This window comes from Alosa sapidissima, chromosome 11, assembly GCF_018492685.1.
Source record: "Alosa sapidissima isolate fAloSap1 chromosome 11, fAloSap1.pri, whole genome shotgun sequence".
Taxonomy (NCBI): Eukaryota; Metazoa; Chordata; class Actinopteri; order Clupeiformes; family Clupeidae; genus Alosa; species Alosa sapidissima.
Window position 1 is genome coordinate 3,560,142 of NC_055967.1, and position 14,312 is coordinate 3,574,453.

Here is a 14,312-nt window from a genome sequence, read left to right on the forward strand (position 1 = left end):
TAAGCCCCTCAGAGCACCTTTCTAGTCTGTGTTCTCAGAGGCAAAATTACTGTGTCCCTTTCCTTTTCAAGAAATGACTTGGGACCGTCAACATCACTGGATTCTGACTGTGTGCAGAACAGATTCATACCAGACGCTTCATTCAGCTAAAAATGTGAGCATGTTCAAAGGTTTTTTTCAGTAGAAGAAGAAAAATGGTTTCCCTTGAGACACAAAGCATCTTATTGTAAACATCAACAACAGCAGACCCTGCCAAGAATATTGCAATGTTCTCAATCCGAAGCAGGCAGTATGGCAGTTTTGTTGTTGTTGATACCAGTGTTAATATTTCCCTGTTTTCTATTTTTGTGATGTAGTTTTTAAATTCTAATCATACCATTCTGGGCACACAAGAAATGACAGCTGAATCAGGGTGACCTTTTTTTCAAAGACACGTGCCAATGGAGGGATACACAAACAGAGGAAAAATACTGCTCTGTTTTGGCGTGGGTCCTTCCACCACACAAGAAGCTTCTTTTGCTCGTCAATTTGGGATGAATCTTTGTCAATTTTTGCAGCCATGTCAGTTTGGGGTGGGTCTTTGCTTCTTTTGGTTTGGCGCTGCTGTCTCCAGCTGTTGGCACTAGTGGGCTGGTGTGAGACGCCTCTCTTCCGTAAGGTCTCAGGTCAGTCAGGCAGGCTGTCTGAAAGGGTCTCACCTCCACAGATTTGCCTGTGTGATTAGAAAGTCAGCTGCCACCACTGAGTCAGGAGCACATGGAGGGGTCACCCGTAATGTTGTGTCTGAAGATTGAACCAGATAACAGCCAAGAAAGCCCTGGGCATGGTAGGTGTGTGGGCGATGGGTGATGGGTTTAGACTGAACTTAAAATGACAAAATGACAAAGAAGTCCACACACTAGAGCTCCATTAATTTTTTTCTTTTTTTTCACCACATGTGACGTTTCGGGACATTTTTTAGTGACGTTTTTTAGACTGAACTTAAAACTATGCTAAACGGAAAAAAAAATCAAGTCTCTCTGTGGTGGTGCTTCACATGTGCAGTCAGTTGTACACACACACACCCTCCACACACACAGACAGAAGACACACTACCCCCATGTTGTTTGTTCGCAGAGCGTCTTCTCGTAGAGTAATAATTGCATGCATCTGCGCTCCTTTGAACCGGGGAGACCACACAAAATATGGATAATACTGTAATCAAGGGAGGTCTTGTGATGTATTCTGGGAACCACTGAGTTATTATTTTGCATACTTGGACAAGGGACTACATTTTATTCTTTCTATGGCGACACGCTAAACATTCCTTTAAGCACCGCACAGTCTGCGGCCATCCCAAGGCGGAAATTGGTTGCAGGTCAAAGTTGAAAACGTGAGGACCGGGATTTACAGAGTCAGAAGAACAGTGCTAAACCCGGCTCTGTCCAACAATGTCGAAATAAATGGTTTTCATTATCCTGGGAATTTTGTACGATCCATCACTTGGGCCTCTCCATTCCTCACCAACACAGCCCATCACTGCGGCACTCTGGCTCTCTCTGATGTTCCTCATCCTTATCTCTCTCCGTCATCCCACACCTCCTCCATCACACTGTCACTGTGACAGGTGGCTTCATTGTTTGCTCATCTCCACTTCAGTGCTTGCTAATATTAGATATAAAAGGCTATTTAACATAATCTCAGCTTTCACCATTACATCCATCCAAAAACTTCTCCAGATGCCTTACGCCAGTTGCCAAGCAGTCAAAAGCTCTTGTAATATGTTATACGATCCTTTAAAATGTATTGTGTTCACAGGACAAATGTCAGTGTTTTAAAGGAAAGGTTATCAGTTTATTATTCATAGACTGTTAGGTGTAATGCATATGTACATAATTAATTAAAATTAATTAAAAAATCTATACCCATTTAATAATAACCCATATTTAAGAATTCATCCAACCATTGAAATGACCTGTCTTGGTAAAAAGGCATTCAGGCATTCATCTCATCCTGATCTACAGTGTGGGTATTTCAGCATGGACCCAACATCTGCATGTAGACTGGCTCCTGATCACGACATCTGGGACTCTATGTGTGATCAGAGTAAGCTCATACAGGAAATGACTTCATCAGTGATGTCGACGCTGGAGCCAGAGATATGACTCTGGCAGGACCAGAGGTGTGAACCTTGGCTGTGGGACTTGCCCTCGCCTGGTCTGGCTGTCCTGGGAATAAGGCCTTTATGTTCTTTTCATTACCGCATCAGTCCCTCCAGATCCCCAGACTGCTCTTTGAACAACAGCAGGTCTCACAGTCTCTGTAGTTTGTGTGGCCTTGCTGTGCAGTGGTCATTGTGAAAGAAGAGGAGAGACGGACAGGGAAAGAGAAAGAGAGAGAATGAGTGAGAGTGAGATAGAGAGAGGGGGGGGGGTGTCTCCCATTAACAAGAAATGTATAAGAGGGAAGACAGTTCCATCACCTTTCCAGACAGAAACCATCCCCAAACAGTATTCATCTTTGTTCTCCTCAGCAATAGCTCTGTTAAAACAATATTGCAAACAACTTGTTCAACAGCTTCTAATTGGATTGCACTGAGGTGCCAAGCCACAGTGAGACAGCAGGAGTAGGGAATTGCCATATAAGTGACAGAGGGAATTATGCTCCTCGCGTTGACTTTCACAGGGATATTTTATGGTGGACGCTTTTGTTTTGAAGTCCAGTTGATGACTTCCCCACCATATCATTAATATAAAAAGGAATAATCACTTGTTCATTCTCCTTTCTTGTTCTCTTAAAAAAAATGGGGCATAAGTAATTCACTGAAGTGAGGGGAAGGTCCAATTAGGATTGTGGAAAAAGGCTATTCTTTCCTCAAAATACATACAGATGTTGCAGTGCCTGGGACCATTTTCAAGTGCAGGTAAGTGATGGTAAATGGCAAGGGCTTGGCATTGCTGCATTTGGGCACACTGCAATTTCCCTTCCTAATTGGACTTCCCACGCTAGACCTGCTTCTAATCAGCCTAAAACAAAGCACTGGACCTCGCATGCCAGGCAAAGGTGCTCTGGGCTTCAGAAGACCATGAAAGCTGGTTTGATCACCAAACTGTCCATGTACCTGTGCAATTTTGGCTGACACACCCCCACTCACTCATACACACTCACTCAAGCACCCCTGCCCCCCCCCACACACAAACAGATTGATATAGAAATTTTAAACTGAACCATAAATTCTCACCAGTTTCTATATGACACTGATACTTTCAACCACCTGCAATTTAAGTTCACACATTAAATTGCATGCTTACACATACAAATACACAAGTAAGAGCACACACACACACACACACACACACACACACACACACACACACACACACACACACACACACACACACACTGATTAACACAACATTGGAATTAAAGAATACCATCCTGTCTCCAATCTTATACAACTTTCCTCTCACCACGTCCTAAGGAGCTGGTTCACCTGGAACCAATCTGTAACACAATCAAAGTGTCTTGACATGAAAGCCCGGTTCTTTTTCAACTCCCTCTTTTTCCTCCTCTCTGGCATATGCCATGGCCCTGGAAAATGGCTCTGCGCAATCTTCAGACACAAAAGCACAGAGGGGAATTAAGACCCATCAGTGTCCATTATGCAAAGGCTCTCACAACAATGTTCAGACGCACCAAACAGAGACTTGCAGAACAGGCCTGGTTCTGACGTTAAACATCTTCCCCTCATTCCGCAAAACCCACTTTGCCTGCAAAGAAGAGCGTCCTTGGCTTCACAGCGGCACTGATAGTTCTGGTTAGAGAGAGAGAAAGTGAGGGAGAGAGACAGAGAGAGAGAGAAACAGGGAGGGAGAGAGAGAGAACATGACTGAGAGTCCTTGCTGAAATCTCCGATATTGCATTTCATCCTTGGTCAGTGGTTCTGTCCACAGTGGGTTCACGGCGAAGATGCTCCCCGGGCCCAGCCACCCAGCGATCCCCTCCGCTCTCGGGGATGAGTGGGGCGATTAAACTTTAATAGCGGCCCATTGAGAGGTCCACAGGGATTTTCTCCTGAGTCAACATGCCAGGCCCCATTTCCTCCCAGCGCGGTGAGCGCTACCCCTGCAGCAGCAGCAGCGGGCGGCTCTCTCATTAGGGGCTGCGCTGGAGAGCATGTGGCGCACACACATGGACAGAGAAAAGGTCACGACGGGGAGAGACAGATCAGGACAGAGGAGGGAGGATGATACCAAACTTATATACTGGATATATTAGTGTATGGGCAAGACCTTTTGTAGGAGAACTGGCTTTTCAATTCATGAGAACTCACTTGAAGTTGCAGGCATGGAAGCATATCACATGGTGTTCTTGACAAGCAGTGTGGAAGAAGGTTCTATAAAAAATCACACAACAAAAGGCACTTTTTTCTGCACTCAACTCAACAAAGTGTATGAATTGGCAGATCGTCACAGATGCTCTATCTGTCCATCGCGCATGTTGAGACTGTGTACATACCAGACCATATATATATATGGCAAATGTGTTGAACTTTTAGAGTTTGACGCATATGACAGTGATTGGCAAACAGTTGAGTTAAACTACTTGGAGGAACCAGGGAACAGATTCCAACCGACCTTCACGCATGGGAGGTATGTTCCCAAAGCACCCCTTACACGGCCCCTCTCTCTCATCTGAGATGGGACTGAGGACATGTTGAACTATTTTTTTCAGCACAACACTGTTATTTGTTTTGTCCCTCTGCTCCCTTTAGGCCGAGGTTGTAATGTGTGCAGATCCAAATTATCTCCTTTGGTGGTGTAACTCAACAATATAGTGCCAAAAATAGACCACACCAATACTACAATTCAATTTGTATCTATACAGGTTAACATAACATTGCTGGGTGAACCCAGGCAAATCCATGAGCGCAGTTTAATGTGCTCTACAGGTCCATCTGACCACCTTCCCATTCGAGCTGATTTCCAAATGATCAAAAACCCAGGAACCAATCATAACAGCTTATCCGGCATGGGGCGGGCTTCATATGATGACAGACAGAGGAGTAAGGTAAGCAGTGTTGATCAGTACCTATGGCTGTGCTTATGGCATCAGTGTTAAACGACAAAGACTTGTGCTTTCTTTAGAATTGAGTCAACAATTGCATTCAAGAGATGATGTGTATACTGTGTTTCCAAAAATACTTGGAGTTACAAAGAGTTTAATGTCATTTAGGTTTTACTTTACCCTTTGGAAACCAGAGGTGAACAAAGCACCCCCAGACCAAGTCTAAATCTCAGTTGAGATTTGAGAATCAGTCTTGTGTCTGCCAGGCTACCATAACATATGGGTAGATCTAAAGGTGCTCTACAGAGCCCAGCTTGAACTTGAACTTCACCCCCCTAGAATTAGCACTAATATGGCAGGGGCCAGGGGGGAAACTTCCCTTTTCTGTTCTGTCCCTGTTAATACACCAGTAAGGGCTTAGGGCACCTATTTGATCAGGAACAGCACAGTTCAAACACAACAGCTTTTTTCCAAAAATCTATTTCCACTAACAGACCTTGATTCAAGACTCATAATGGCGGTGAACCATTTCAAAGAACACTCCTGCTTAGAAAAGCTATGAAAACAGTAATTGAAACCTTTGTCCACAGAAAAGGTTTGTAGAAATGATGTTATTGGGAGTTTAATTTCAGTTAGCCAGTGATGTAAAGCTCTGCTCAGAGGTATTGTGTCTCTTCAACTTTGCCCATATGGCAGGTGAAGGAATAGCTCAGTAAATGTAGGGTGACATACCAGAAATCAAATGAGTTACAGTCATAGGAAACGTTTTATAACCAGAACACTAATACAAGGGAATTTGGACTAATATGGCTCTGTGAACTCTGAAGGACTGTTTTGGGTCGAAAAGAGCAAATTAATGATATAAACCTGAAAACAATCAAGGCTCTCTCTCAATAATCAATCCAAAATGATCACACAAGCAAAACAGCTTCTCTGACATAAACACTGTTTAAGAGAGACTGTTGGCTTGTCTTTTGCCCATTGCTATAGCCTGCTGGATAAATATACCCCCATTACTTAATTGCATCTTGGGAGGAATAAGAGGACCATTCAAGATTCTAGCTTATTCTAGCATATTCTAGCTATTTGACTTTATTTGAAAAAATCTTGCCAGGTTGCAATATTTGTGACATTATACAGTCTCCTATTAAAAAATGAATCAAGCAAACTAAGTCATAAAAGTAACTTGATGATATCAGAAATTCACTGAGGCATGGTATTTACATCAATATGTCATCAGTAATTCATATCAAAGAAATATGTGATGTAGACCTACGAGATCAGAGGACAGTGACTATGCAAAGCTGAGGGTACACACTCAGCTGACTGATCACTTTTGTACTTGGTTTGCCTCAAAGGGCCTGAGGCAGGTCCATATGATGCAGACGAAGGATGGAATACATAATACAAGTGTATTTTCAAACGTCTGATTTATTCTATCTCATATAATATATGCAAAGACATATGCAATGTGTGTGAGCTTGCTCATAATCATACATAGTCAGAATGCAACATATATAATTTTATCGTATAGGTTAACTGTGACAGAAATGCACTTGCCCGTGCTATTTTTCATATGAAGGATTACAAACTTTCAGAACCAAAACAGCTCTCAAGTAGCACTTAAACAGTTATTTCAAGACCAGTGGCTTGGCTGAGGACCTTTTTTTCTCGTTGTGCTTCCATGTGACATCAATTGAGGGATTAAGTGTAATTCAATAAGCGATCGAAGGGCAGTGCGCGTGAGTTTGAGGCGTAAAGCAGGGAGCACGGCTCAGTGAGCCCTTTGTTTGTGACCCCCGGCCTTGGCTGCAACCTCAAGGCCTGAATCATGGGGCCTGCTGGGCAACTGGCCAGTGGCCAGACTGCACCTAAATGCCTCTGTCCATCGTGACCCGCTCTGGAGCCCAACACGTATAGTTCACGCTTCGGTGGCATCCACTTCCCCTCAGCTGTCGGCGGGCCCATGATCAGGTCCTGTTGACTGGCGTCTGAATGATATTCCTTGGGGAATGTTAGTGGCTTGGTGTTTCCACAAGCATTCGCTCTCGTAACCATTATGGGTTTTCCCCATCGTGCCCTATGCGCTCTGATCTCGGCATCATAATAACTGACATGTTTGAGGCCAGGGGGAGGCTTGGGAAAAGTATTAGAGCTTCAAAATGCAATTCCCTTTACCAGCAACACACACAGGACCTTAGCCATAGGAATGAATATTCTAGTTATTTTTGTATTATTGTCATTAAAGCCTTGCCCATCACAAGGCAGTATGGCTAAATGGTTGAAGACAACTGCGCTTAACACCTGAAATCCATGAGAGGATTCCGAGGACTCTAGTGATTCCATATACGTGCATTATTATCATTCAGTGGTATCTATGTTTTGCCACATTATGTTTAAAGAATTTCAGAGTAATGACTCGTCAACAGATTTCAACATACAGTTGAATCACCTGGAAGAGGTTTTCTATATCTTGTTTGTTTAGCCCAGAACTCTTTTATGTTTACTTTCCCTAATTTGACAAGAGAAAACAATAGGCCAGCCCCACATAGCTGACATGATAACAAGCCCATTACAAACTATGACTGAAATACTCCAGCAAAACAAACAAGGAAGAAAACAAACACACAAAGTCATAAAAAACAGATTTTCCCCAAACAGCATGAACATTATCTCACTATGTTAATTGATGATTTTCCCCCCAAGTTTTTATTGATACATCTCACAACCCCTGGAAGTTTGCGAGACCTCCGTTTGCTTTGGAAACCTGAATGTTGGATGCCATTAGTGCTTTTTTAAGGGTACACTCATACTACTCTCCTGCTGTTTTCCGAGGAGTCTCCAGGCAGGGCATTATTACAAGGCTTTGGACAAATGATTGTAGCTCTCAGCCTAAATATAAAAGTTGGATCATCTCCTTCATTCCAAGAGTAATCTAATGCACCAGAGTGTTGCCGTAATTCCTGTTAAAAACTGTGCCAAGCAATACCGCCCCTTTGTTTGAATGTAAATGGACACAACGATCATTGTATGCCTATGGAATTTTGCCGGAAGAATGTAATGTTGGCACGGGCGTCTGTCCGGTATTGGACGCAATTGGCAAAGTCTAGCGAGTGGAGTTTGGGGGTGGTCGACTGATGGGGTTAAACTCTGTGGGCATTAGTCGTCTTATGTCCGTGTCCAGGGGTGAGTGGGACACGACGCATCAGTCTCCCTGCGCTACCCTTTCTCAGCCATCTGAATGGAGACAAGGCACTTGTTCAACAAGTGTCCTCCCAAAATTAACTCAGGCAGCATGATTCTGATTATGGCCTATATGAAAGAGGCCCTTTCTTGTCTCTCTCAGGACATTCCAAGGCATTAGATGCATGAGAAGGCTCCTCTGTTCTCTCCTCTCGTTGCGACCTCGGGTCCAGGGGTCAGTGATGTTGCAGTACCTGGAGCAGCTCGGAGTAGAGGCCTGGCTCCATATGATCCCATCAGTACAAACATGCAACTCGGATGGGTAAACAGACAGAGACCATTCAGCAGGCAAAAAAACCAACACAAATGAATGTGCAGGTGCGGGGCAGACACATGAATCCCTTTCACTCTTTCAGGAATGAAGAGGATGAGATCCATTGACCTTTCACCTCAGAACTACATCATGAGAAATAGATAGAAATATTAAAACATGTAGATAGACTGATCACTTTTATGATCTATGACTTAATTCTCTGTGTTAACTTGTGCAAGATTTTTCCATTCAAACTCTGTGACCACTTTAGTTGTACTTGTTTTATTATGTATAAAATAGGACCCTTTAGTGAGGAGAGAGAATGCTACAATGAATGGGAGGCTATAGGGGGCGGCCATCTTTTCTGTTCAAAGACTTACTTTTTGTGTTTGTTTTAAAGTGCTATTACGTCTAATTGCTGCCTGTGTTGTCATTAACTGGGAGCAACACCACTTTACAGACGTAAATAAGTATGTGAGAGAGTTTAACAGTGCCAATTAAAATCTCTGCAGGAAAAAACAAACAACCATCTGAAAGTCTGTGGCTTTACACAAGTGGGCTATCTCATCTCCAAAGGAACACTTTAACTCAGATTTGCTCAGTCACATTTAACACTGGCAGAATATTTAAAGTTATAATACACCTTTTCATACTCTTTGAAGGTGTGTCTGAGACTTGGCAGCACTGAGCTTCAATCTGGGAAATAGACAATAAACAACTCTGGGTAAGAGTTGTATAGCATGAGTGTGGAAATGAGAGAGACTGTTACTAAGCAAATATGACAATCTTTGAGCACAACACAAAACTCACTCTTTTCATAATTTACATTTAGTCAAGTTGGAAATATTTAACACAAGTTGATTTCTGATACTGTAATTGTGAATTCTGATATGGACCAACCTAACCAACCTAGACCATGCCTAGGTTGGGTAAGAGAATTTTGGATATATATATTGGATATTTCAATGTGGCAAAGGTGGCAACATGTAGGGGAGTGTCTCCAGGACGCTGGTTTCACTGTTAAGCCTTCATGAGGTGTCGTGGGCCTAATTTAACGAAACATCGGTGAATGAGGGTGCCCATTTGATAACCCCAATGACATGCTGCATACTGCTGTTAGATGGGCCATTTGTCTTGTGTTTGTGACCATTGGTTGGCAGATTGGTAGTTAGCGGGCTTTTTTTAAAGTTGATTTGGGCAGGGGCATGTGTTTTTACCTTGGATTTTGGCACAAGGGATTATAACCTAATCCTGTGTATTAATGTAATTACTGAGATTACTGGGATTGCTGCTGCAAGGCACTAACAATTAGTATTGTGTCTAATGACATTATATAGACAAATTAAGGATTCAAGTGATTCAAGAACATACATAATCAACCTAATATAAAAAGGTAACAACATACTGAAGCAAACAATACCATAGTTGAATATTAATAAAATATCAATTAACCAATAGAATAGTTATTAAGCACTGAACTGATGATGCTACGTTGGAGATGCTAAATTGGAGAGTACTGAGTCTGAGCTTTTTGATTGACTGACTTGCCCCTGATGGGCATCCTCTTCCTGCTAAACCCACACAAGAGGCCCCATCCCTAATCTGATTAGCCCAGGCCCTGGAGCTGGATTGTGAAGGGTGATGGTAGCCCTGGTGGCAGTGGAGGAAGTTCCCCGGACTGTTTCTAATAAAGCTGGAATTTGCATTACTTTTGATTTCTCTGGGTTAGGGTGAAAGGCTTATTCATGTTTGATAATGCAATGCAGTACATATTCTGAACATGTTGGAGTTTCCTGGAGAACTCATAATGAGAAAAGACTGTAAATCACTGGGTGCACTTTTGTCCCCAAAGTTACACATAAATGGCTGTCATAGGTTGTCAGTAGCAAGAATGCTATGTTTCTGGATCTTACATTTTTGAACAAGGTAAGAGGTTCCTTTTGGCCCAGATACAAAAAGCATGTGTGGCAGTCACTGAAGGAATCCCCAGAGCAATCTTTTGAGAGTCTCCTCTTCATACATCTAGGGTGGGCTACCAGTAGCTGTGTACATCATGGTGTCAGCAGCCTCTCTATGGCATGGAGATAACCCTAACTAACAACTTCCTGCTGACAGGTCCTTTCCACACAACTGACATGTAAACCACCACAGACAGCCTCCTTCCTTGTGTTCTGTCACAGTGCTCATGTCTACACATACATGTTACTGTAAAATCCAACCAAAAAGTCATTGTCAAAGGAAAATCACGTTTCTTCACTTTAAAAGTTTAACCAATTAATATGAAGGAAATTCACATTAATTGTTCTTTTTGTAATGTGGTCACTTTTTGCAACCTTTTCAGAGGTTCTCTTTCTGAGATTTGTCGACTGGTCACAACCTCAACCTCTGATCGAGACTCTAGACCTATAGGGTTGAAGGTCAGCCCTGTGGCTATTGATTGCCTATCTGGGAGGCTCTGGGCCTGTCTTCCTGTGCCACAAGCCAAACACAGGACAAGGATCTTATTAGTCAGGTTGACCACCCTCAGCACAGCCTCTGTCTCTCTCTCAGAACCTGCTACAGAGCCTCACAGAGCAGACAGGGAGAGAGAAGAAAAGCTCCTGGGATCAAGGTTCCCTCTATGAAAACATAGCAGGGTTATGGGTCACCCTGTGAGATCACACCGACCTTTTATCCCAAAAGAAGCTCATTTTGGGGGAATGCAGAGCGTTGTCTGTGTGGAGGCGTGCTGGACAGGCTCTGTTTGGCCACGCTGAACTCTAATTGAGAGGCCTGCTCCTTGGGCCCCAGGCCTCCCTCCCCGCCCTGCCTCTCCAGTACCCAGCGGATCCCTCGGCCCTCCACTGCTGTGGGAAGATCAGGCCGGGTCAGCACACAAGCAGGATTCAGTTACCGTCCAAACACACAGGAAGGGCCGCATCACATGAAGTAAGAAGAACAACCAGGGACACAGAGACCATTTTGGATGTTTGTTTGTAGCTCTTACCTTGTCTGTTGGTGACTGTCTGAGGGTGGTTTATGCCTGTGGGCTTGAATCGTTCGTATACTGTAGGTGTTAATGATGAGTTAAGAGGAGCATAAACTCAGCTCACCGTTTCCACTTTTCCACATTATCTGACAGCATCACAGACTTAGAATAGTGAACCTTCTACATTTACTAAGGACATGTTAGAATGATTTCACCAGTAAATGTTAATCCAGTCTACATAATATACATGTATGACAGCACAGTACTTGAATGTGACAATGGTACACACATAACACAGAGAGATACCAGAGAAAACACACGCACACATACCAATTAGGTGTACACATAAGATACTTGTAGACATGTGGTACGCATGCACATAGACACACAGACACACACACACAGGGGAGGACACAGTCAGAGAGAAAGAGACAGAGAAAATACAGCTCTTTTAAATGTTATGTATATATATTCAAACAATTAAGTAACATTTCTGATACAGTTAAATGTTGTTTTTTTTATCAGAAGTACGTACAGCAAAATCACATGACACTCATTGCAACCAAAAGGAAACATTTTGTGATGTCCCAGAGTTTTCTGTTTTCTTTCAGTCTAAAAACAGACATAATTGTACTCCTATGTACACTGCATATAGGTTTGGGGTCGTCTTTTGGGACAAAGAAATGCTTGAAGAAGAGATAAATATCATATATGTTTGCATACTGTAATTATTACAGTTAATTCCCTAAGTGAGTTTTGTTTTCAAACTGAGGATGCCTTAGTGCTTAGGGAATATTATTTATAAAATGCCTGTTTGAAGCTTCTACTACTTTTCAAGCATGAGGTAAAAAACAAAAGCACTTAAACAAGCCTTGGGATTTCCTGGGCAATTTTCCTGCTGATCTCTCCAAAAATTAAAGCCATTATAGAAATCACAGGCAATTCACATACTAACTGAAGTGATTACAATAATAGTGATTCCATTGGACAGGTGTTTTGTAAATTAAAAAACGCTCTGCTGAATAACACTGAAGATCATGTCAAATGATCAAATTATAACATTAAAGCAACATTGTATCATGAATTAGTCATATTAGTCAAATATTGTGAATAAAAAACAATCCTAACCATGAACCTCTCTGTCCACTCTGTCTCTGCTTCACAACACAAGTGAACTGAGTTCTTCTCAGTGGGCACTTCACACTGCTCATCCTCTTTGATGATCTCTGGTGAGTGGAAAAGAAAATACAGATGACAAGACCTCAATTTGTTGCACATGCCCCCCCCCCCCCCCCCCCCCCCCTCGTCTGTTCATTTCTCTGAGCCTCTGAGTGGTGTGTGCTCTGAATTTAATGAAGCTCGATGATTTCCCCAACAGATCATATCACTGTAGGGATTGTTGCACTTGAGGGGGGGCTGCCAAAATGAGAATGCCTGCCACATATGGGAAACATCTTTTTTTTTTTCGCAAGTGAGACCTGTCTGTCAGTTCTCTTATAAGTGATTCCTCCACAGTATGTGAGGTTCAGGAACTTAATTAAGTATGATATGAGAATGGTCTCTGTTATTTTTAACTTGAAGTTACAATTGTGCTTAAGAGGTAAGACATAGAGCATCCCTGTGTGTTTCTCCACTAAGGCATATTTGCTTGTGTACGAGTGCTCAGATGCAGACAGAATAGTGCACTTTTCTGTCTCTAGACTTGGCACTGTTTATTAAATTAAAGATCAGTACAACCACTGGCTCTTTTTCTCCCCTCCCTCCACACCCCCAACCACCCCCACCCTCCTCCCTGTTTAATTTGATCAGAGAATCTGCTGACGCAGTCTGTGCCCAACTCATGTGAAACCAATTTCAGCTTCACATAAGAATCGGCATGGAGGGGCAGTGAGACGGCCCTCTCTGAGAGACAGAGAGAGGGGAGAGGGATTGACTGCTACAGGCCCCTCCGGACAAGGCCCAGCCCTGTGAACAAAAAAAAGCACTGGGCTAGATCTTTGCGTTCCATGTAAGTAGAGGTCACTGTGTGCATCCTACGCAGCATCCGCTTGTCATCCACACAGACACAGAGTGAGTCCTTTTTCTGTGATGAATCAGACACTGACTGAATATCGTGCACTTGAAAAGCCCCTCAAAGAAGCGGGGAATTAAAGTTTCACACAGATTGTCACTGCGTATGGTGGATGCACAAATTGAAAAATCGCAGCATGACCTCAGCGTCGTCAACAAAGGCGCATAGGGTGGGCGATTGTGATGATGACACGCACTACATAGTCAACGATGACAAAGTAATGAGCATCGCTGAGCAACGTTGGCTTTGGGATGCCGATAAACAGGCGTGTGATGCCCTGTGTTATGTCTTGGCCTGTCTAGTTACCACAGTGAGAAGTCAACACTGTAGCTAGGGAGGCTACTTAACAGTTTGCCAGACGGAGGCACTCCAGCTCAAAGCACTGTCCACTAGGAAGTAATGCGCTGAAATGTGGCTCTGTGGTTATTTAAATTTTTGCGCGAGATTCCATGTGTGTTACTTGCATTGTGGTATTTATGTAAGTTCAATTCAGCTAAATTTACACAATAACATCCACCTTTGTGAGAAACACTAGTCTTCTCAGACATTGTCTCAATTTGATTTAAAAACACTATTAAACATAATGAAACATAATACAAACTAGATCATCAATGTTTCTAGTCAGAAAAATATATGTCCAACTGCCACCATATAATGGGTCTATCTTGTGCCGTCCAGATAAAACAGCTATCTGGAAAAATCGATTTAATAAATCAAATGAAGTCAACTAA